Here is a 25,394-nt window from a genome sequence, read left to right as displayed (position 1 = left end):
AAGCTGGGCGGCATAAAACAACAGAAATTTATTCTCTCATAGTTCTGGAAGCTAGATGTCTGAACTCAAGATGTCAGCAAGTTCATGTTTCCTCTGAAGGTTCTGGGGAAGAATCCTTTCTTGCCTGTTCCTAGCTCTTGATGGTTGCCAGAAATCGTTGGTGTTCTGTCTCTTACATCTGAATCATTCCAGTCTCTGCCTTGATTGTCTCATGATGCTCTCCTTGTGCTTGTCTCCGTATCCAAATTTCCCTCTCCTTTGTCTTATACAGACACCAGTCACTGTCTTAGGGACCACCCTAATCTGTTACGACCTCATCTTAACTTGGTTACATCCACACAAACACTATTTCCAAATAAGGTCACATTCACATACCAGGGGTGAGGACTTTAACACAAAATTTAGGGGAACACAATTCAACATACAACAAGGAGTAGCAGTAAAGGGCACTGACAATAAGAGTCCTCACTGTCAGCAGAACTGGGAGGGGTGAACTTAGTTAGTCACTTGGCATGAAGAAAGACCTGACATGAAGTCAGCACACACATTGTCATTTGGCGGTTCATGACAAGCATGAAAGCAGTGAGATTAGAAGTTCAAGGTCAAAGAAGTTGAAGAAATCAGTGCACTGGTAGACTTATGGGAGTCGAGATTTTTGTGTCTCGAGTTAATGGCCACTAAAGTTGATATACCACAAAGAACACATTCAAAACCAGGTAAACAGGATGAGCCAACCAGCAGACATTAGCCAAATTACGTCTTTAATTACCCAAGTGTTTGTGGAACAACTCATGAGTACAATGCCTGTGGTAGCAGGGATAGAAATTATGTGTGGGCCCAATGATTTGAACTTCCTCTCAAAAAGCCAAATATACCTTCTATGTATGCTTGGAAGTCTGAAATTTTCATAGCAGAGACCAAAGCTGAGCCTATGAAATGGTCCCATCCTACCAGGAAGCAAGTCCAGTCACTTTGTGGCAAAGTGATTACATCAGGCACCTTCATCCTGGCGAGTAGCATTTCATCTTAAATAGGATTGAGTCTTTCTTCAGTACAGGTTTGCCTTTCCTGCCCAAAGTTTTTCAGTACCAATATCCAAGATTTATAACATGTGGCCTCACCCCCCTCTAAAATATCCATTTTACAGAGAAGGTAATGTTTCAATGAGCACATGACTATGAGATAGACTGATTCAACCTTATCCAGAATGACCTGGCATTCTGGAATAATAGGATGTCTTAATAAAGGCTCAACTAAGGTAACATTTCTGACAAAACACTTCTCAGGGTTGAGATGTTGTCTGCCGGGATACAGTGTGTGCTTTGAACTGAGTTCTTGAAATATGGAGCTTGTTTTCAATAACTTGTAGTCAGTAACACACAGGGCAGGGATTGGGTAAGGCTGGGCTCTCTCACCATCACTGCCAGTCACCAATAAGAAATTTATATTGCCTTGCCCAAAACCTTAGCCTCTGCTGGATTAGATGTTCTGGTTCCTGGGGGTAAGAGATTGGGGATATTTATACTAGGGAGCATGGGAGCGCTGGGTTCTCAGACACATACTGGAGGCAGGGAGGTGTGTGGAAATCAGAAGATCCACTTGGGCCTCTCTTGTGCTTCCATGTCCAGCACTATGATAAAAGGACAACTGCAGCAATTGCAGTTATGATCAAGATCTTAAGGCTTATACTTCTCCGAAATGAAGGTCTGTGTCAACCCATCAGGCAAGCATCCAAGACCAGATGAAGTGCTGCCAGAAGGGGAGGCATAGCCAAAATTGGTGGTGGAGAAGGGAGAAGATAAATATCCCTAACAGCCTTAGGGCCAGTTTCAGTAAAGAGAACTGTAGCTTATTCTACTATCCCTTGCATATTAAATCCTCTGGAGATACCTTGAAGACTCAGTAGCAGAGTGGACTTCATGCAGCACACAGGTAGATGGAGTGCAGGCTGGACTTTTCCTCCCTCTATTACCAATGCCCCAGACTCACATCTTCTAGGCTTCTCCCATGATTTCTGCCAAGGTAGAAGTAGAAAGCACTCACAGCATGGGCACCTCAGAAGTACAGGCATAACAACTCTGAAGCAGCAATCTTTGATCAATTCCCATGAGAGCTGTTGGACAAATGCTTTGATTAGACAATCCTAGAAGACATTTCATATGCTTCCCAGAAGCATCTGTTGCCTATAGCAATGAAATCAATAATGAACCTTTATATTGGTTTTCCTCTCTCTGTTTCACTCTCTCTGATTCTTCCCTCCTACTCTCTGGCATTACTTCTCAAACTATCTGCACACAAGTGTTGTCTCAAGTCATTTTTGAGGACACCCAAGCTAACACAGGGGACTTTTTTTTTGCTCCTCATTTTGGTATTGTTTAAATCATTACAGCAAAGATATATTCATTTATAACACCTGATTTTAAGATGTGACAAACAATAAAAGCAAAATGTGCCACATAGCATAGACTATGAATACATAGACTAACATGCTTTCATTATTTTCTGCAATTTTTCTCATTACAACATCAGTATCAATTAATAAGACAGCATTATATAGTATACGTTTTACGTTGAACTCCTCAAGAACAAGGATTTGATAAACTATCCATTATAATAGAGTGTACAATCACTTAAAACACCTATACTCATTATTGAAAAAAGCATTTCAAAGCCTGATCTCTGCTTTATTTCATGAAAAGAGACAGCCAGAAGAATCTGGGAAAGTGGCACTCAGAAATTTTCTGAAGTAACTCAGGAGAACATGAACACTATCCTGCTTGTTTCTCATAGAGATCTCTATCTATCCATCCATCCATCCATCCTTCTAGCCATCCATCCACCCATTATTTCATTCAACTCACTAATATTTTGATCTCTGTTATTTTCTAGGCAGTCTTCTAGATGCTAAGAATTCAACAGTGAAGAAGATAGAGTTCTCTACCTTCTTGGAACTTACACTCTATTTGGTAAACAAAATGAAATAACAAGCTCCCAATATATCATGTAGTAGTGCATACCAAGAGTGAAATGATTAGAAGGGTAAAGGAATAAAGAGGGGAAGTATTGACATTTAGATATGGGGATAGAAAAAGGTATCTCGAGAAGGAGACACTGCAACAGTGTCCTGAAGGAATGAGGGAATGGGCCGTCAACTATCTGGGGAGAAGTTTTTAAGACAGAAGGAGTAACAAGGAAAAGGATCTAAGGCAGGAGTATACAGGGCACATTGCGGGAGAGTGGAGAGGCCACTGCAGGGTACAAAGGGGAGGAAGGTAATCAGGGGCTGATCCTGTAGGAGCTCGTAGGTATGAGCTTTGAGGTTTTTTCCATAGTGTGATGGAAAGACACTGGAGTGCTTTGAACAGGGGCATAATAGGATTTGAAAAAAAATTTTAAATGGCTCTCTTTGGCTGCTCTGTGGAAAATACATTTTTAATGAACCAAGTAAAGTTGTATTTTAAAAGAAAATCCAAAATCCTGCAAAGAAAATGGGAAACTTGAGGACAAATTAAAATGACTACATTAACTTGTTGGAAATGTTCACAGACCTAGAGTCATTTTGTTAGTTTAGACCCATAAATATTTATTATATGTAAAACAATTTAATATGCTTTTGGATATTTCCTTCTGTTGCTCTTTCTCCCCATCCACATTAGCCCTCCACTGTGATCTTTTTACCTTTTAACAGGAAGACAGGCAGAAAATTAAAAGGAACAAAAATCTGCCCCAAAGAAGCTATTTGCTTCTGCTTAAAGAGAGGCCCTGACATATTATCGAGCAGCCGTAGAAACTGAGAACGTCCAGGTACAAAATCAGCTCAGTGTAAACAGATGGCCCTGGAGGTGGCCCAGGTCCCGCAGACAGTGAGGGACTGACACTTCTGAGGGGGAATTGTGAAATGGAACGATAGTTCTGCAAAGATGTTGATTCATATTGGTATCTGGGAAGGCATAGTACTTAGCACAATGAAGCACAGATTTAATGCCTAATAATTACTGAGTGAACTGAAAAATGAAAATAAGAGAAGAGGCCTCTCTGAATCTCTACTTGAGCTGTTATTTTAGTGGAGAGAGGGCACAGATTATGCCAGTTATCTTTGCTCCCGAAAGACCAGCACAGCACTTAACACGTCACTGACAGGCATACGCTCTTGGCACTGCAAGGTGGAGCCTGAGATCCTAGTGAAGCTGGGAATTCATTCCAGTGTGAAGAGCCAATGATCATGGAGGGGTGGCCAGATTAGAGGATTTTCTGAGATGATGGTGCCACGGACTGTTACTTGTGGATAAAACATTTGGCATTTATTTTTCTTATGTTCGGGGAAAACTTGACACAAAAAGAAGATGAAAATCCAAAGTGTGGATCTTGACCCCAAGCAGGTAGTGTCTGAATAGAGTCTCAGGGTTCTCTTAACCATGAAAGGAAAACAAAGTTAATTGGAAAGTTAAACACTTTGTAAAACGACTTAAATTTCACTTTAACTCTAGGGTAACGTGAATTAGAGTTTAGGCCACTCTTTTCTTTCTACTCTCTCTCTCCATCTCTCTCTCAATCTCTGAATATCTGGGATTTTTGACTGCTAAAATATGAGTAACTATGGTCATCTGCTACAACAGAATGTTTTTGAGAAAATGTTGTGATTGCCTGTCTCTAAAAGCTTCACAGACAGAACGAGGAAGGCAGGAATAATGCTGAGCCTCAAACCTCAGGGATTGCTTTAGTTAATTGCAAAGTTTATTTTTTTCTCTTTTTATGATGCTGTGTCATCTAGGGGTTCCCAGCCCACTTGCATGGGTTCTGTTGCTTAGTTCCTCGTGTCTACTGAACAGCTGTGAAATGTTGCAGCCTGGCGTGCTGAGACCACGAGTCACATTTGCAGCATGTGTTACCACATTGCCATTATCATTTCACATTTTTAAAGGATATCATCTGAAAATGAGTGGTCAACTTTCAAAAGGCATTGCAAAACCCATTTAGATAGATAGATGGAGAGATAAATGTGTATAACCTCCTATCTACACAACCTATATTTTCATATAAAAAATAAAACAGCTAATTAAAATCAGAATTATTCATTGATTCAAAAATCCTAAAGTGGTTATATAACAGGCACTCTGTTTTTATATATCATTATACATTTCAAAGGGAAAACATCATTGCTGTTTTCGGGAAACCAGCCTAAGGTTTAGAATGTGTCTTGTATACCTATGCCCTTGTTTTTTTTGTTTTTTTTTTGTTTTTTTCTTAATTGAGCAGATTTGGGAAAATGGATCTCATGAAATTCAATCACCATTTCTTAATGTGCCAAGGTTTCTAGAGAACATGATTATAGTAAATCCACAGAGATTATCCCACTGGCCAATGGAAGGTGTGTTCAGAGGAGGAACATGCCGTGCAATTTGCCCTCAAAAACAACTTACTACCGAAGGTAGTCTTTATGGTAAGCCCACAAGCAATTACATGATCTCCACCCTGTCCCAAGAATGGCACTGGTTTTCCAACTCTGCACTTCCGCCCTATGAAAGCACAGCCAAGGAGAGAAAGAAGTGGGTAAAAATGGCAGCCTGAAACTGTGTGTACCAGCAGGTGTCTAGTCTCAGCCTCTGTGCTCTAATATATTTGAGTTTCCTAAGCAACTATGCTCCCTAGGAAACTGGTTAAACTGCTTCTATAGAAACTATTAACTGAGCAATTCCTCCTTCAAACCAGCTTTATGGAGAGAGTACAAGAAAATAATGGGAGAATATTTTCCGCTTCCTCAGTTCTCGAGATTTTCTTGTGGAGTATTTCAGAACTATACTGGATAAATGTGAGCCCATATTTCCCTAGGTTTTCATTACTTTTCTGCTTATTTCATTGCATATAATACAGAGAAAGGATGTTGTTTCTTCATTTGATAGTTTTGGAGGACTAGGGAAATTCCCCAGTTCGCTTATGAGACTAATTTGACCTTTTCCTCTCCTAAACAATAGCACATAAATTAAAATGTTGTAAGTTTGGACTCAATGGAAGATTGCATTAACCTGTCTCATAATGAATTACATCCTACTCTTCCTGAATTGTACATTTGTACACTATCATGAAAAACAACAGATACTTGTTTAATATAATAAAAATGAACATGTTTAAGTACATATATACTTGTAATTTCTATTTTTATTCACATTTTTAAGACCATTAAATTTTATCACTAATTTGATCTATTCAGCCAATCTTTAGATGTCCTGTATATTTCCCTTTTTTTTTAGCTTTAAGACAAGGTAAGTTAAGCAGTCTAGGAGTAAAAATTATCTAGGGCCAAGATATTTGAGAACTAGCAAGAAGACAAAGAATCATACAAAATAAATCTTTATATATATAAATCCTTGACTCACATTATGGTGCTTATAAAGTAAAAAGTAAAAAATGTAAAAATAATGCACTTGTTTTGAGATCTATTTTATCCATTACAATATCAGGCCCATGAGGGCATGTAAATAGTCCTTATTCCTAATTCCTCACTCAGAGAAGACAATCATATATGTCCATTCAGTAGATCTTTCTAAAAATGTGCAAGAATAGTGAATGGTAGACACCAAAGAATATCTAGAAAAACCGAATCAGCTCATTTATTCACAATGAGAAGATACTCCTTGCTTTTCTCTGCATCATACTAAATTTACAAATATTAGTATATGAAAGAATGTAAAAATTACCTAAATTCTCATCTCCTTAAATTAAGCATCATTCAGGGACTATAACTGTGTCCATCTCTTTATGCAGATGTATATGCCATGCATACAAACATGCACACACCTACTTAATTAAGATAACATAGTATTATTTTTATCATATACACATTTGTTTTCAGTTTTTTTCTTTATCTTACCTCACTCTTACTCTATACTTTCATTTTTGTTGTTTGTAAATTAGGGCATAAGTGTCATATATTATACATTTTAACATTAGAAATAATAGATAAATTAGTGTTTGTTAGCTTACGATAACTCTTGCCATTTGGGTTTTTTTATATATAATCAAATATTTCTATCTTTTTTTTCTATAACTTTTAGCTTTCCAGTATTTTTTAGTCCCCAAATCTGTATTATGCATATATATTTTTATATTCTCTTTTCAAATTTTCATTTCATTTTCTACATTTATCTCACTTGTGAGGATAGAATTTCTTTTTATTCGGTGTAAAAACAGAGTCCAAATTTATTTCCTTCCATAGTGAACTAAAAGGAAAGAGAACTCTTCTTTTTTTTTTTAAAAAAGATTTTATTTATTTATCTGACAGAGAGATAGAGAGAGAGCACAGATAGGCAGAGTGGCAGGCAGAGGGAGAAGCAGGCTGTCTGCTGAGCAGAGAGCCCGATGTGGGGCTTGATCCCAGGGCTCTGGGATCATGAGCTGAGCTGAACGCAGAAGCTTAACCGACTGAGCCACTCAGGTGCCCCCAAAGAGACCTCTTCTATTCTATCATATACATAGACAACATAGGGCTAATTAGCCATACAGAATCTTTTTAATCTTGGAAATTAGCTGTTATTCATCATTGAGTTTCCAGAGAACATCAACACCTAAATTACATAATAATTTTATAAATAATAACTTCTATGTAAATCCTTCTAAAAGACACTTCACATTTTCTTGCTTTGTTAATAATGTTGACTTGGCATAACTTAATATTTTATTAATGGCCAGGATTATCATTATAGACGTTAGTAATTCTGTTGTTCGTTGATGACCTTAGCCATTTTCTGCCTTCATTTTACTCCTCACAATAAAGAGTTTCCCCCTCCTGCCTTAAATACTCTCTTAACTTAATGTGGTGAAATACATGCCTGACTTCCTCCCACCTAACACTCTAGAATTTCATCAGTGCCTTCACCACAAGAAACCTAAATGCTGACATTTTTCAACTGTTCATTGCTAAGCTTGTTTTTTCTCTTTCTCTACACTCTCTTGATAGGTGAGCTATGGGTCAAACTGTGTTCCACAAAAAGATACGTTGGAGTCCCGACCCCCAAAACTTCAGAATGCCACCATGTTTAGATATAGTGTCACTGCAGATGTAATTAGTTAAGATGAGGTCAGACTGGAATAGTCTGGGACCTTAATCCAATGTATTTGGTATCCTTACCCGAAGAGAGAGATGGACACAAGAAGCAGAATGCCATGTGGAGACACAGAGACACACTGGGAGCACAGCCATGTGAAAATGGGGGCTTAGATAGTGGCCCCGTTGCTACAAACCAGAAATTGGAAAAGAAAAGCGAATATCCTTCCTTAGAGGCTTCAGAGGGAGCATGGCCCTGGAGACCCCTTGATTTATTTCTTCATACCTCCAGAACTGTGAAAGAGTAAATTTCTATTGTTTTAAATCACTACATCTGTGCTACTTTGTTACAGCATCCCTGGGAAACTAATAGAGTGGCTTGTTCTCTTCCTAAGATTATATTCTATTCAAATTTATATCAATACAGATCTCTCTCTTCATGTGCAAACAAAACAAACCAACAAAAAATTACTTTTGAATTTAATACGCCCAGTAGTAAACTCCTAATTTTCCCCTCTCAACTCCTCCCCCACCCACAGACCAACTCCAGGCACCAACACTGCAGTGATCAGGTCTACTATTTGCTAAGTCATTCAAGCTGAAAACTGAGGAATCACATTAGATTCCACTCTTCCCCTCCCAGAGAACCCTATACCATCACTAATTCTGTGAAATTGCCTCCAAAATCAAACTTATATTCTTCCCAGTGTCCTACCTCTCTACTGCGCTAGTCCTCACCACCAACACTAATCCAGCTCATTTTAATAGACCACTAATTTGTCTCCCACTTTCACTCTTGCTGTATTTCCATACAGAGAAAAGATATTTTTATAAATGTAAAATTAATCTTATAACACCTTTTCTTAGTATTTTCTGTGTTTCTCTGTGGCACTCATACAGGAATTCACACTCCTTGACGTGGATTGCAAGACCTGCCTGATGCAGCCTGAGCTTATTTCTCCAACTTCAAGCCAGATCACTCTTCTACTTAATACCATCTATCCCCATAGCCCATCTTTCACTGATCAGAGTCAGACTGTTTATACCAGTCTCTTGAGTGAATCATTCTCTCTCATAAGCACACTCATTCTCTTCCATGGGTGTCCTCTCCTCATTGCTCAAGTACCAGTTTAAAGTCCTACTTTCTCAGAGAAGCATTCTTTACTATTCTATCGAATGCTGTAGTTGCACTCCATCTATATTAATCTATTTCAAAATCTTTGGCCATTGACTTAACTGTACTTGCCACAATATACAATATAAAACACACCAAAAGGCTATTTGTATACAATTTTGATAGTTTCCAGTCTCCCCCTTAGACTCTAAGCGACATGAAGAAAAGGGTCACAATTACTGCATCATCCAGTGTATCCCATGTTTATCATAGGGCCCAGCAATGAAATAGCGATCTTGAGGGAAAGAGGGAAGGGAGGAAGGAAGGAAGGAAGGAAGGAAGGAAGGAAGGAAGGAAGGAAGGAAGGAAGGAAGGAAGGAAGGAAAGAAGGGAGTCACCACCCACAATCCTTAAATCATATATTTGTAAAATGTGCATTGTCTATAGATAATTGTTATAAGGAAAAGACTAAAATATGAATTTCAAATATTTGTCAAGTATAAAAAAATCATGTTTTAGTGAACCAATTTCTCTGATCAAACTGCAGATTTTGGAAAAGAAGGTATTCAGTTTTTACGGAGTGTGGGTAAAGCAGGATGGGAGAAGTTATATGAGTTACACTAGTCTCTGAGTTATGCTAGTAACATAATTGCCTAGTTAATTTTTTTATAAATTGAAAGAATTATGGAAAGATTAAATATTTTCCATATACATGGATTAGGAAGAAGTGATAGGATTTATTCCTCCAATTTATTTCTACCTTCTAGTTTGTTCTATTTCTGAGATGCAAAAAGAAGAAGCAAAGAAAGGACAGCAGATTAAAACAATATTTTACAGTATTTTGGAAGTCTACACCTGATTAACTAAGCAGCTGTCATTCAGGAAAGTTCAGAATATGGCATGCCCTCAGAACATGTCCATGAACTAAGGTAGTAGAAGGAAGCAACAGAATGGGTTTCAATGCTTTAGTCATGAATGTTTTATCAGGAGGTCTTAGACAAACCAAAAGCACTGAGCTTTGCAGAGGCCGGAAGTCATATTTATTAATAATATAAACTTTTCCCCAATGAAATAAAGGAAAACTAAAGAAAATTAAATAGCATTGATAGATGAATTTAGTGGTCTTCTTGTAGGAATCATAGACAGTGTATTTTTTCTGGAAAAGACAGCTTGAGTTGATCTAATAAGTCCTGAAAGCTCTATTAAATATAGATTCAGAATAAGGTTTACATTACATAGCTACCAGAAAAACAGCAAAAGTCTGAAAAGTGAATGGGTCTAACCTACTTATCTCTGATTTATTAGTGTTTTCTTCTATTCAGGATAATTTTTTTCCTCTGATATTTTACAGTTTCTACCATTTTTCCACAATAGGAAAAAAATTACTAAAACTACTTATCTCATGGGTCCATAATGAATGCAGATTTAATGTTTAACAATGTCGATGAATGGGAAAATGTAATCATTCTTTTTACAGGAACTGCTAATTTAGGTTATCTCCTAACAAACTGTTGGCAATTTCAAAAAATTAAAATACTCAATCCAAAGAATTTAAAACCATCTTGGCATATGTATGGTAATGCTAGACTTTTCCTCATAGCCTTGAATTTAGAGCTAATTTTCTTAAAATTCTTTATGTTTCTTAGCAAATTGGCAGTGCTATCGGCTGAAAAAAATTGCTAAATTTCTGAAAAGACCATGTGTCTTCTCTTTTAATGTTCATCATATGTATCTTTTGCAGGAAAAGTAGTTAAAATTTGGCTCCTACAGTCATATAGATAAAGGAAGCTTAGAGGCAATTTGGTCTATTCTTCTCTGTTAAGCAATGATTATTTCCACTGAGCAATTTCAGATTGATAAAAATCAATCCTGTTTTGCACAGAAGTCTATAACAAGTGATGGTGAGGCCTCTTGATCTAATAACAGTGTGCAAATGTCTTCCTTGTATGGAAATCATTTTTCAGTTTATCTTTACCATCACAAAGCCAGAAAGAAATTCCAGGGATAATTTATTCACCTTAGCGTTTTCATGTGAGAAAGTAGCTGAATCATTAAGATTACTTTGCTGTCTATTCTATTTTTAAAGATCTTTGCTTGATAGCTTCCTGAAGAAACACCACACATATTTGATATCATAGGAAAGTAGTAAGAATTTTAGGACAGATTCTGAAGGCAAAAACACTGAGTCCTACCCATTTTTTTTTTTTTAAGATTTTATTTATTTATTTGACAGAGAGAGAGAGAACAAGCAGGAGGAGCAACAGAGGGAGAGGGAGAAGGAGATTTCCCATCCGAGCAGGGAGCCCGATGCGGGGCTCCATCCCAGGACCCCGGGATCATGACCTGAGCTGAAGGCAGATGCTTAACCGACTGAGCCACCCAGGTGCCCCGAGTCCTACCCATTTTTTAAATGTGTGGTCGTGGAGAAGTTATTTCAATTACCTGATGCATGGTTTTCTCACTTGTAAAATCACAGTAATAGTATACTCTCATGTGTTTATTTTAAGAATTAACTGCCCTAATTCATGTTGATTCTTTAAAAAGCATCATGTATATTTATAATATTGCCATAGCCTTCCTAACAAAGATTGTACCTTCTAAAGATGTGACATCACCTAATCTTCTGTATAGGCAAGTTGGGCATTTATCTATGAGATATGATTTAGGGGGGAAAAAAAGTTGTAGGACTTAAAAGTATTCTATACTTAAATCATAATTTCCACTCTATACTCCAATAGGGGATATTAATAGTTTGAACCAGATTAAATTCTGAAAGGACATAAGATCTAATATAATTTGTGAAACAGATTACACTTTTCAACATATATATAAAAAACATTATGTCATGTGATCATTCACAAAAAAGCATTCCATGGTTACCTACACTTAAAGAGCATGATTTCCCACTGGGGATTTGAATAGTGTGTTACTACTTTAAAGATTAGGGGAAGATGTGCATCAAAGTTGCATGTTGATTAACTTTACTCAAATGCCATTTACCATACTTATTGGACAATAGAATCTGTTTCCCCCTTAGAGATAACAATTAGTGTCCTTTGGAATTAAGATTTTGCGGAATACTTTTTCTAAATGCTAGTCTAAATGCTAATTTTAGGCAAGAAAATTGTCTGCATATTTTTCTGACAGTGGCTGTCCAAACTCTACTTGAAATTTTCAAGGGTGAAGAACTTATTACGTCTAGAAACACATGATTCTGGCTTTTCACAACTATAAATATTAAGAAGTTTATGCTGATATTTACTTGCAATTTATTTTATGTTATTTCTACTCATTTGTGCTGATTTCAATCCTTTGACATCCTGATACTCATTCTAATATTTGAAGATGTTGTCGTGCTTTTTTTTTTCTCTTTGAACTAAATCTTCCAAATTCAGTCATTTGTACCTCTCATAATTGGAATTCAAATAATCTCATCATCACATTAATCCATGAAATATAATCTGGTTAGTTCACCAAACACATGAGTTAGCAGCTAGGAATTGTTCTTTCCTTCTCTGATCCCCTTCCCTTCCTCAAAGACAGGGCTCTAGCCTCTTCTGCTTCGTTTATGTCCTATTCTGCAGGCTTAGGCTATAAACCAATCTGAGTTATTTATTATATTAGCTAATGACAAGCATAAAGTATGGTGTGTCCTAAAGGTTATTTGCTTTTTAAGGGGAATCTTGATAAGCAAATCCCATTAAAGTACAAAGTAATTAAGCTCTAATGGTGAAGTTATATGAGGGGGTTGTATTTTAGAAAGAGTTTAAAGCTATGTCAAATCACAACATTGAGAGAACATCTGATTCTAACTACCCACAAGGGGTCATACTCTTTTAAAGATTCATTGAGACAGACTTTCAATCTCTCTACTTTTCCATAGGGTTTGTTTTAGATTCAAGAGCCCGTGGTCATTTCAGTCAGAGAGAATTAAAAGAGTATGGGAACTTTGTGATTACCTACTCTACCCTATCTTTTTATAGCTGACAAAAGTATTGCCCAGAGAAATTTAGAAATTTACACAGGGTCATGCCATCAGTTCACTGTGAAGATGTGTCTTACTTAAATCTAGTCTTCCTGAGTCTTATGCCCATTTTTTTTTAATTTGACTTAACCCCAAGAAACCACTCGCGGTTGATGTTTGTAGAGATAGGGTGCTGTTTTAGACAGTAGGTAACTTACATGTAGTCCATGCATAGTCTAATTATGCATGGAGAGACCAGTTTTATTTCTTTCATATTTTATAACACACATTGTTAGAAATTTACATGTCCTGTGGAATGTAAAATTTGCTAATGATGATATTAGAACCATCCAAGTTGCCTTTGAAATATGTGTTTATCCTCTTTTTGAGAGTTAATTTCTATGCAATCACAAATTTAATTGGAACTTACAATTAGTAGGCAGGTGTCTGCCTTAGTGAGCCATCCAAATTCAATAGCATTTAATGGCTATTTGATTGGCATCATCAATACAGTATGTCTTTTCAAGCAGAAACCTGTATCATGCACAGTCATTTAAAAAATTAACACAAATTATATTTTAAGCCAAAGGGTTAATCATTGTCCCTTCTTTCAGGATAGAATTGAGAATAGTTGTTCAGGCAACTGTGAGATACATTGTTTGGTGCCTGGGGGACTGTGATTAAAACAATGGCCTTCAGTTTGCAGGGCCATCAGCCTGGTACATGTCACTAATATTGAATTCATTTTTTAGAGCAAAGCCATATACCCATCTTCCATTGCAATTACTGCAGAGGTGGAGGGATTGAGAAGTAAAAATGAAACATTTCAAGGATGAATGGGCACTGAAAATTGGTAAAGTGGCAGAAAAGTCCAAGTTTGAAGAATGAAGAAGTGAATGTACATAGAAAAAGCAGTTTGGAAAACACGGGAAAAAGATGGTATTTTGCAGAAACATCTGTTTGCTGTTGCTGAAAAATTTTAGCATTTAAATGTTCTCATTTGGGCTCTGAAGTTAGCACTTCCCTGAAGTAGTTCACACCTTTGTTATTGCTCCTGTTCAGCTACAGATCATTTTATGCAAGGCTGATTTTAACAAGAAAATGGTGCATTAATTTACAGTGTGTTGAGTATTTTAAAAGTGGCAAAATCTAGGCCTTTGTGAAATTTTAGAATCTGAAAAAAATAGAAATACTTATGTAAAGCTCTTTAAAAATACCAGAATGGCTTCATGCACAAGAAATTACACCCTGATTAAGATCATTAGAAAATTCAGTTACATAAAAAAAAAAAAAATCAACCTCTAAACTAGTGGATTTTCTATGACTCTTCAGAGTCTCTATTTAATAGCAAAGCAGATATAATCCTAGACATTATTTGGAAAGATTTTTTTATAATATATTTCTCTCTTACCTGCTTGCTCTCACTTTCCCTTCCCTTTCTTTACCTCCTCTCTGTCTCCTCTCTCTGCTCATTTCACCACCCTTTTCATTGTTATTTTATTTTTCTCTTTTCCTTACCCCTTGTTCTAGCCATTGCTCCCCTTCTTTTTCTCTCTTACCTTTTTTTTAAAATTTTTTTATTGTTATGTTAATCCCCATACATTACATCATTAGTTTTAGATATAGTGTTCCATGATTCATTGTTTGTGCATAACACCCAGTGCTCCATGCAGAACATGCCCTCCTCAATACCCATCACCAGGCTAACCCATCCTCCCACGCCCCTCCCCTCTAGAACCCTCAATTTGTTTTTCAGAGTCCATCGTCTCTCATGGTTCGTCTACCCCTCCGATATCCCCCCCTTCATTCTTCCCCTCCTGCTACATTCTTCTTCTTTTTTTTTTTCTTTCTTAACATATATTGCATTATTTGTTTCAGAGGTACAGATCTGAGATTCAACAGTCTTGCACAATTCACAGCGCTTACCAGAGCACATACCCTCCCCCAGTGTCCATCACCCAGTCACCCCATCCCTCCCACCCTCTCTCTTACCCTTTTGAAAAAAAAATTCAAATACTTTGTGTCTTTATTAAAAAATAAACTTGATAGTGGCAGCCTGTTCTCTCTCTCTCTCTTTCTCTCTTATCTCCCTCATTAGAGTAGTTGATATTTTGGAGTCATATATTTCTGAAATACCTTAACATCTTATATGCAATTAAGAGAAGCAATGGAACTATCTGGGCATTAGAAATGTATCTTGATGTATGCATTTCTTGCAAATACCAAACTAAAAGGCCAAATTGATTCAAATTTATAGATTCTGTTTTCATTGTGTAACTGAATAAAGTTACTCCAGACTAAAACCATAAATATGAAGTTGGACGCATTTATTTTAAATGGTAACATTTAATGCTGTAAAGGATCACTCTTTTGATATGTTAATTGCTCCCTCTTATCAATAGTACCATGATAATTGAGTATCCAATGGCTTTATTAACAACCCATATCGATTTTATTTTTTAAGATTTTATTTATTTATTTGAGAGAGAGTGAGAGAGAGAGAAAGAGAGCCCAAGCAGGGGGAGGGGCAGAGGGAGAGGGAGAAGCAGACTTCCTGCCAAGCAGGAAGCCCAATGCGGGACTCAGTCTCAGAACCCTGGGATCATGACCTGAACTGAAGGCAGACGCTTAACAGATTGAGCCACCCAGGCGCCCTATATAGATTGATTTTTAAGCTATTTTCCCTTAGCTTACAGGACAACTCTTTTATACTCTGCTATGTAATACTGGGACTCTGGAAAACATGTTTCAGGTTTTCCAGCAAACTCCTTGCTGAACTCTGCTAACAGAGAACACTTGAAGAAGGGAGAAGGACACCCTGCTTCCTGCCAAACCTCAGCAGTGGTTCTTCACCCTGATAGTGGCAGCTTGTTCCTCCAGCAGCAGTTGGTTCCAGGGTGAGCTTTTCCATTATTCACAGAACACAAGTCACAACCATTGAGCCCCTTCTCAGAAATAATGCACCCACAGGGCAGCCCTTTCTCCAAGTTTGCAAGACTTAATAATTCCAGCCTCTTCTCAGCCCAGTGGTGGTAGCTACCTCTTATAGGTACTACCATAGTGTTTCCTTCTTGTGCTTTCATTTCTCTAATACTTGGTTAAGAATTCCTCATATTAAATTTTCTTTGTTAAAATAATGATGTTGTCTCTGATCTCCTGACTGGATGATGTCTGATATACTATTTCTTATTTCAGGCCACTAGCTCTAAGCTATATTTAGTTAAGTGGAAATAACTAGAGAGCTAAAAGCTGGGAGTTCATTTCTCTCCTCAACTCCCCTGCATGTACAATTTCCCTTAGAAAACACTGGATCATAGGACTGATTTATAGTATTTTCCTTAGGTGGAAAAAAAAAAAGCAGCATCTTACAGTTACCCTACTGGTTTTTATTTCAACATACATCATTGTTATAAAAAAAAAAAAGTATCATTTTCATTATAATCTACTTCAAGTAATTGTATTGGAAAAAAGATAGATTAGAGTTTATAAAGTTACTACAGTGAGCTATAGTTAGGTAGAAAAAAATCATATAGACTCACTGAATAAGAACCTTAAGCAAAGCAGTATTTAAATCACTCATTCAAAAATAAACATTGATTATGTGACAAATATGTTCCTTTGAGAGGCTAAAAACATGGTTCTTATTTTCAAAGATTTTATATCCCATGTAGAGGACAGCTTAACACCAGATCATATGAGGTGGAAAATATATCAAACATACATCATAACTTTTTAAAATACTAAGCCAAGAGGTGCCTGGGTGGCTCAGTCATTAGGCATCTGCCTTCTGCTCAGGTCACAATCCTGGTGTCCTGGGATTGAGCCCCGAATCAGGCTCTCTGCTCTACGGGAAGCCTGCTTCTTCCTCTCCCACTCCCCTGCTTGTGTTCCCTCTCTCGCTGTGTCTCTCTCTGTCAAATAAATAAATAAAATCTTAAAATAAATAAATAAATAAATAAATAAATAAATAAATAAATAAATAAAACTAAGCCAAGAGGAATACAAGACAGACGGCCGGGGGGCGGGGGGATGAAAGGAATTTGAAGAGTCATATACAGAACTAGTGGGATACAGATCACTCAACAAACACTTTGATGTTTTAATGGTGATAATAACATCTGAGAATACAGTGTAAACACCAGAAATAGCCCTCCTTCATATAGCCCACTCCTAAAGTAATTTGTGTGGAGATTTATCCTTCTAGGATTATTTAATGATTCATAATAAACAAAACCTAGAGGCTTAAAACAATAGTTATCAATTATTTTGCTCCTGAATCTACAACTGAAGATGCTCTATCATTTCTTTAATTAATTTGAGATGCAACATCTTCATTTGGATTAGAGGACAACTTCTAAGATGATTTATTCATGTGACAGGTAAACTGGTGCAGGTAATTCATCTGGAAATTTAGTTGTGATTAGCAGCAGGAGCTGGGTCCCCTTCACTGGGCCCTTTTGCAGAGGGAAGCTTAAGCTTCCTCCCAAGATGGTGGCTAAGTTCCAAAAAGGAGTATTCGAAGAGACAGAAAGTAGAAGCTGCCAGTCCCATAAGGCATCATCACGGAGAGAGGCACAGTCCACTTTCCTTGTATTCTTTCTGGTTAATTAGTCACAAAGCCCTCAAGATTCAAGGGAGGGGGTTTGCACAGACCCTACTTTTCAGTGGGAGGATTGTCCAGGGATATGAAGCCATCTTTAGTGTACCATATATTCATTCTGTAATATTTGTACTTACCTCTTACTTATGTGAGCATATATCAGGCAATCAATTTAAAAATGTCAACATCAAAGCATCAAAAAGAGATCACAATTAAAAATTATGTCCAGAGGTTGCATCATTTATTTTAAAAAGCTGGTTAGACCTATCCCTGGCCAGTACCACTAAAAATACGCATGGGCATTGGCTGCTACATCTTGAACTGGTAACTCCTCTGCATCTACCCACAGATGGGTAAGAAGACTTAGTTATAAATGAGGAGCTGGGATTTTTCTATTTCAACCCTCTTGCCTTAGTATTTTAAAAAATTGCAGCATGTATTTGATATATGCTTATCATCACTGCTATTTTCTTATACATGTCTATGTACCTTTCTACAGTGTGAGTTCCAGAATGTCAAGGTTTGTCTTGCAATATATTTCTTAACTAATGATATTAGTAAGTGGCTGAGGTAAAGCTAATAATCATAATGAATTATAGTAGGCTGACAAAGTGATAATTATTCCCAATTTGTGATTCTAAGAAAGGGAACAGTAAGCATTCAATATATATACACACTCAAACTGGATATTATTGTGGAAGATATATAAATATATTTTCTTTTAACTTTCTTCTGACTGATAGTCTTTGTTATTCACCATAATTCTAAATCTGCCTAAACCATTGATTTACGAAAATTTTATGACATCTGGGATTTACTTCAAATTAATTTAGGGGAAGGAGAAATGGGTGAGGATACAAATGAAACAATATTGGCCATGAATTGATAATTGAGGATTAGTTATACTATTCATTATATTTTTGTATATGTTTGAAGTTTTTCATAATAAAAAAATATAGAAGTTTTACTCTTGTAAAAAGGTTAAGATAGATAAAGATAATTAAGAGTACACTTACTGTGATGAGCACTTGGCAATGTATAGAGATGTTGAATCACTGTATTGTACACCTGAAACTAATATAACACTGTATGTTAATTAGACTTCAATAAAAAAAATTTAAAAGTTAAGAAAAGGCATATGAGTAACACTGCTGGGTTTGACTTTCTAATAGAAAGTTGTTAAATAGTACTAATCCTGAAACAGTTTGAGAGCATCAATTTTCAATCTTTGTCAGTTTAATGATCATCTCTTACAATTAAGAAGAAGCCTATATGTATTGCTTAATTAAAGAGAAGAATCTTTAGACATAGTAACATATTTCATATCTAACAGTCATTTGAAATCTATGGATCCTAACCATTTTCTCTTATTCCTTGCAAAAAGCCTATGCTTAAACATGAAATTTTAGTCCCCTTCAACAGCAAAAAATAATCTTCACTATGTAAATTGATGCAAGACTGTCACACTAAGCCTGCAGCCAAATAGACTAAAATAATATGACCAAAGGTGATGTTATATTTCACATATTAATGAAGTGTTACTTTAGGAATAAAAGAGGAACTATTTAAATACTAACTCTATTAATCCAGTATATCAAAACAAACACCTACCTACCCTTCATACATATTTAAAGAGTGGGAAGGAGATAAAGTATTTCAACATTGGGCTCTATTCTCCCTGAAAGAGATAAGGATCACCCTTCACAAAACTGGGCTGTTAAGTCTTCCCTCACTGCAGTTTTACCAGTTGGAATGGACTGTAACATTTAGATAGAAAGTAATAGTGATTTGTGTTCTTTCCTAGAGAGTAAGACAATACATTCTGTAGCCATGCTCAAGAAAAATTTACTGTATTTATTTAGCTACTTGTGTTTATATACTATTCATGTAAACTTCCTTATACCTTAGCTCATTTGGTAGATCAAAATGTGTTGAATGTCCATAGTACCTACAGTATTGTATTATCTGCTTTGAAGAAAAAATCCTACTTAACTTTATAAAAAGAACTTAAAGTAACAGAAAAAACAAAACAAAACAACATTAGACTTTATGAAAACTAAGCTATGCTTAGTTCACCATCTTTTGCCCTGTCTTATCCCTGGCCTGCAGCACTACACTCACCTGCAGCTAGCCCCAGCAGCTGTGCACCTGCACACCCCCACCCTGATCCCTGTCACCAACCTTTACTGTTATGCATCCATGGCAAGACCCAGCAGCCATGATAGGACACTCTGACAGCCAGGGCTCCTACAACAGCCAAGGTGCCCACAGTTGGCCCCAGCCCTTGCTGCCTGCCATGGTCCTTGGTACTATATGTGTATTTGCAACAAGTCCCTGTTACTATACGAGTGCTGCCGCTGGTTCCTGCAGCTGAGCTTATGCAGAGCCACTGACTGCAACCACTACTTTGCCCTGATCCCCAGCTGCTGGGCCTGGATGCACCTCAACGGTCTTCCACAGTATTTTCCCAGAACCACGCAGTTGTTGATGCTTTAACCCAAATGGTCTGGGCCAAGAAGTCACCATGCCTTCCTGACCTGGTCCTGTCACTTGTTCCCACACTGGGTGCCCTGCACTAAGCATAGCAAGCACCAGCTTCCCCTCACCCACAGGTGAAGATCTTTCCCTACTGAAGTCAGTCCATGAAGTGTGAAAGAGGTAACAGTTTCTTAAAATGCATAGATACCTGTCCAAATCTGCACGGGTCACAGAGAACCAGGGAAAAACGACTCCACCAAAGGAATACGATATACCTCCAGTAACTGGCCCCCAGTGGAAGACTATCCACAGGAGGGAAGGACACCTAAGGTGTGGAGCGGGGAAAGGAACAGTGTCTCACACCAGACAGTCCAGGTGTCGGGAACCCACACAGGGAAGACAAATCCCCACAACATTTTGAAAACCAAAGGGACATAACTTTTAGAGTTCTTGCAATCAGTAGGACTTAACAGCCGGAATTTTAAAGTTCAGTGGGCTTAGCTCTGAGAGAACCAGGAGGGCAAGAGGAAACTGAGTCCCCATCCTTAAAGAGCCAACATAACAAACAGCCTCTAGAAGATACAGCATAGAAGCAGAAGTTTGGAAGATATCTTGGGTATACAGGAAGGAGATTTGTTTACTAATATCACAGTATGTGCTGGAGGGGCAGGGATCTTTGGGAGGCTTTTCTAAGAACAAAAGAGCTGGCAGGCACCATTTCCCTCCCCCAACCCACAGTCTAAATACACAAACAACTGCTGGAACCAGCTCAGGGATGACACTCTCCATGAGTGACACTCTCCATGGTCTCCATGTAACTTGCTAACAGTGCACCCTGCCCCCACACACTTCTGTGGCTCCACCACCTCCAACCCGGCTGGCCTTGGCAGGAGTTTTGAGCAGCTGCAGCTTCCCTCTTACAGTGGACCAGCAGACCCTGTTGGCACCACACACACTGCCCTCAAGTTCTTTTGTGGATCCACCCCCTCCAACCCTGTGGAAGGACCTTTCTAAAGCAGCTCCAGGTCTCCTCCCACAGCAGACATGCACAAACCTTCCTAACACCTCACACATTATCTCTGTGTTTTCTTGCAGACTTGCCTCCTATAACACACCTATGGCCGAGACCATCCAAAGAAGTATCATAAGCCTGGCAGTGCACAAGTGGCCCCAACAGGGGCAAGCACCACTCCAAAGTGACTCCTGCTACAGGGAGAGGGGAAGATAACCACACACCAGTCTGAGTGCTGCCCCAGCCATGTCCTAGGGGCAGATATCTGGTCTGACTGCAAGCCCTGCCCACCAGTGAAAGCTTCTCAGGTCACAACACAGGGACAGTGCCCTGCAGTTTGGCACTACCACATCTCTGGCAAATGCCTGGTCTGACTGAACTCAAGCCCAAGGCAGCCTTACACTGGCCACTGACAACAGATTTCAAATGCTTCCCACAACAGGCGAAGAGAGCCATTGCAGATGTCTTGTCTGAAGGTAAATGTGCTTCAGCCACAACAGTAGGCACACACAACACACATATGAGACACCCCGAAGTGTCAGGTTCTGTTGAACAGGGGACATTGCACTGCAGGGCACTACAGAACCTCTTCTTCATAAGGCCACTACTTTTAAGAGCAGGAAACATAGGTGACTTTCCTTACACATAGAAACAGACACAGAGTTAGACAAAATGAGGAGACAGAGGAATATGTCCCAAATGAAAGAACAGGAGAAAACCATAGCAAGATACCTAAATGAAATGGAGTTAAATAATATCCTGTTAGAGAATTTAAAGTAATGGTCATAAGGATACTCACTGGACTTAAGAAAAGAGTGGAAAAACTCAGCAAAATGCTTAACAAAGAGGTAGAAAACATGAAAAAGAACCAATGAGATGAAAAACTCAGTAACTGAAATTATAATATACTAGATGGGATAAATAGCAGACCAGAGGAAACAGAAGAATAGACCAGTGACCTACAAAATAGAGTAATGGAAAGCAATCAAGGTGAACAAAGAGAAAAAAAAATTAAAATAGACTTAGATAACTCAGTGACACCATCAAGTATAATAACATTCATATTATGGGGATCCTAGAAGGAGAAGAGAGAGAAAAGGGGGTGAAAATTTTATGTGAAAAAATAATAGCTGAAAATTTGCCAAATCTGAGGAAGGAGAGATGTATCCAGATCCAAGAGGCACAGAGAGCCCCCAACAAAATCAACCCAGGGAGGTCCACACCAAGACACATAGTAATTAAAATGTCAAAAAGTAGTGATAAAGAGAGAATTTTAAAAGCAGTAATGGAAAAGAAATAAATCACATACAAAGTGAACCCCATAAAGCTAACAGCTGATTTTTCAGTAGAAACTTTGCAGGCCAGAAGAGAGACATGATATATCCAAAATACTGAAAGAAAAAAAAAAAAATATAGCCAAGAATACTGTATCCAGCAAGGCTATCATTAAGAATTGAAGGTGAGATAAAAAATTTCCCAAAGGTTAAAAGAAGTCATGACCACTAAAACCATTAAAAAATTCATGATCAGCCCTACAAGAAATGTTAAAGGGGACACTTTGAGTGGAAAGTAAAAACCATAAGTAGGAGTAAGAAAAGTAAGAAGCACAAAAGCAGTAAAAATAAGTATATCCATAGAAATCAGTCAAGGGCTTCACAAAAATAAAAGGATGTAAAGTATGATACCATATACCTAAAATATAAAGGGAGAGGAGTAAAGAATGGGTTCAAATATAAGTGACCATAAACTTAATATAGATTGCTATATGCATAAGATGTTACATACAAACCGAATGGTAACCACAAATCAAAATCCAGTAACAGATATGCAAAAAATAAAGAGCAAGGAATCCAAGTATTTCACTAAAAGAATCCAGAAAACATGAGAAGAGAGCAAAATAAGAAAAAACCTGAACTACAAAAATAACCATAAAACAAGTAACAAAATGGCAATAAGTGCATACCTATCAAATATTACTTTGAATGTGAATAGACTGAATGCTCCAATAAAAAGACATAGAGTGACATAATGGATAAAAAAAGCAAAACTCATCTATATGCTGCCTACAAGAGATTCATTTCAGACCTAAAGCACTTGCAGATTGAATGTAATTGAATGAAAGGGATTTATCTTGCAAAAGGAAGTGAAAAGAAAACCAGGGTAGCAATACTTCTGAAAAAATTGACTTTATTTTATTTTTTTAAAGACTTTATTTTATTTACTTGAGAGAGAGAACAAGCGAGAGAGAGAGAGGATGAGCATGGAGAGGGGCAGAGGGAGATAGAGAAGCCAACTCCTCAGTGAACAGGGAGCCCAATGCAGGGCTCGATCCCAGGACCCTGGGAGCTGAAGGCAGACACTTAACCAACTGAGCCACCCAGGCACCCTCTGACAAAATAGACTTTAAAACAAAGACTGTAATAAGAGACAAAGAAGGACACTATATAATCATAAAGGGAACAATGCAACAAGAATATATAACAATTGTAAATAATTATGCACCCACCATGGGAATTTGGGTACATGTATTGGGAACATGTCTTAAGGTTAATAACAAACATAAAGGAAGTAATTGATATAATACAATAAACCAAAGAATAATAATAATCCAATTAATACAATTAATACAATTTAATACAATAAAGTAGGGGACTTTTATCACCCCACTAACACCAACGGATAGGTTATCTACACAGAAAATCAGCAAGAAAACAGTGGTTTTGAATGACACATTGGACCAGATGAATCTAACAGATACAGTCAGAATATTCCAGCCTAAAACAGAACAATACACATCCTTTTCAAGTACTCATGAAACATTTTCCAGAATAGACCACATATTAAGTCACAAAACACGTCTTAAGAAATTTAAAAAGATTGAAGTTATATCAAGCCTCTTTTCTGTCCATTATTCTATGAAACTAGTAGTGAACACAAGAAAAAATCTGGAAAGAGCACAAATACGTGGAAGCTAAATAATATGCCACTAAACAATTAATTGATCAACCAAGAAATCAAAGAAGAAATAAAAACTACATGGACACAAATGAAAATTAAAGCATGATTGTTCAAAATCTTTGAGATGAAGGGAAAATGGTCCTATGAGGCAAGGATATAGAAATACAGGACTACCTCAAGAAGCAAGAAAAATCTAAAACAGTCTAACCTTACACCTAAAGGAGCTAGGAAAAGCAGAACAAACAAAACCCCAAACTAGTAGAAGAAAGTAAATAATAAAGATTAGAGCAGAAATAAACAAAATAGAAACTGAAAAAAGCAGTAGGACAGAACAATGGAACCAGGAGTTGGTTCTTTGAAAAAAAGGAAAGAGAAAGAGAGAGAGAAGATTCAATAAAGAAAATCAGAAATGAAAGAGAAGAAATAACAACCAACACCACAGATATATAAAGGATTATAAGAGGATATTATGAAAAATTATATGTAAATAAGTTGAACAACATAGAAGAAATGGATAAATTCCCAGAAACATATAACCTCCCAAAACTGAGTTAGTAAGAAATAGAAAATTTGAACAGACTGACTACCAACAATGAAATTGAATCAGTAATCAAAAAGCATTCGATGAAAAAAGTACAAGACCAGATGGCTTCACAGGTGAGTTCTACCAAACATTTGAAGAAGAGTTAATACCTATTCTTCTCAAACTATGCCAAAAAAAATACAAGAAGAAAGAGAGCTTCCAAATTCATTCTAGGAAGCCAGCATTATCCTGATACCAAAACCAGATAAAGACACTACAGAAAAAGAGAATTATAGACCAGAGACCTGTATCTCTGATGAACATAAATGCAAAAGTCCTCAACAAAATATTAGCAAACTGAACTCAATAATAAATTAAAAAATCATTCACCATGATCAAGTGTAATTCATTCCCTGGCTGCAAAAGTGGTTCAATATTTGCAAATCAATCAACATGATACATCACATCAACAAGAAAAAGGATAAGAACCAAATGATCATTTCACTAGATGCAGAAAAAGCAGTTGACAGAGTACAACATCCATTCATGACCAAAACTCTCAACAAAGTAGGTTTAGAGGAAACATACTTTTACATAATAAAACCATATATGAAAAATCCACAGCTAACATCATAGTCAGTGGTGAAAAACTGAGCACTTTTCCCCTAAGATCAGGAACAAGACAAGAATGTCCACGGTCACTA

Source organism: Halichoerus grypus, chromosome 4, assembly GCF_964656455.1.
Source record: "Halichoerus grypus chromosome 4, mHalGry1.hap1.1, whole genome shotgun sequence".
NCBI classification, from domain to species: domain Eukaryota; kingdom Metazoa; phylum Chordata; class Mammalia; order Carnivora; family Phocidae; genus Halichoerus; species Halichoerus grypus.
The sequence above is the reverse complement of the archived record's forward strand: the minus strand, read 5'-3'. Positions refer to the sequence as shown.